The sequence below is a fragment of the Geospiza fortis genome, unplaced genomic scaffold (assembly GCF_000277835.1).
Source record: "Geospiza fortis unplaced genomic scaffold, GeoFor_1.0 scaffold403, whole genome shotgun sequence".
NCBI lineage: Eukaryota > Metazoa > Chordata > Aves > Passeriformes > Thraupidae > Geospiza > Geospiza fortis.
In genome coordinates this window covers 5,205,688-5,206,850 of record NW_005054336.1, presented here as the reverse complement: position 1 = coordinate 5,206,850, position 1,163 = coordinate 5,205,688, and positions in this window count along the sequence as shown.

Below are 1,163 nucleotides of genomic sequence, written 5' to 3'. Positions count from 1 at the left end.
CGCACCGCGCCTCTGCAAACACGGCGCGCTCGCGGAGCTGCCGCCTCGGCGGTGTCTGGGGCCGGGCAGCGCCTCTGCTCCCTCCCCGCGGTGCGCTCCCCCTGCTCCGCGCAGGTGACGGGACCCCGGCAGTGCCTGGGACCGCCCCGCGCTGCACGGGGACCCCCAGAACTGGCACCTTCTCCCCCTGCGCTACCCTTGCCCATGCTCCTGGGAAAGAAACGTGTGCCTTTCTGTAATAAGACAGTGACATCCTCCTCTTCTGTTATTTCTAAGTCATCCCATTATTGCTTTGCCTATGCCTTGCTCTGCCATCGCCGCTTCTCCGCCCACGCATCAGCTCCCTTTGCATACCGCATCTGCACGGAGACGGTGTGGATACACGTACAAAAAAGGGAAACGGATTTCTTTGAATCCCAGGAGCCTTGATACTTGAAAAGTAGTTGAGATACCTTACCGTAAGAAGTGGATCTACTTGGTTGCCTTTACTTACAATTTCGTGAACACAGACTTAGTTCATGCTTTCTTCTGTCTTCTTGTATCGTAGTCTTCTTGCTATTGTGGAGAGCGTTGGTTTCCTATTATGTCATCCCTGTTTTGTGGGATGTCAAAGAAATAATTTTTGAAATTTGGAAACAAAATTAAGGGTCCATTCCAGTTTCTAGGATGTTCTTTCTCTTAATAATTCATATTTTAATTTTTAAGCATAACGATGAGGAATTTTTAAATTATACTTTTGTAATCCAGTTTTCAGCCAGTAACTTACAAGTAATTATAAATAATTTTACTAATTAAGAGCATTAAAAATAGCACTTTCTTTTAAGTTGTATTTCTAACCTTCTACTCTTAATCTTATCTTTCTTCTGATAAGATGAAAACGCTCATCTTATCTATGTGCATGCTGAACTATAGAATTGGCTGGTTTATAGTGTGTGTTTCCTGCAAGCACATTTTGAATCTGAGCCAGGGAGCCTTTGTGTGAAGTGGTAGGGAAATGGCAGTTACCTGGACACTGGGACATGTGCCAGGTATTTGGATGAGGGATGATATCTGATTAAAACACATTACCAGGGATGTGTTGCTTTAGTATATAGGTAACTATATACTTGGAAATATAGAATATGTATGCAAAACACATCCAATGTGAGGAAATGTTCTAAAAT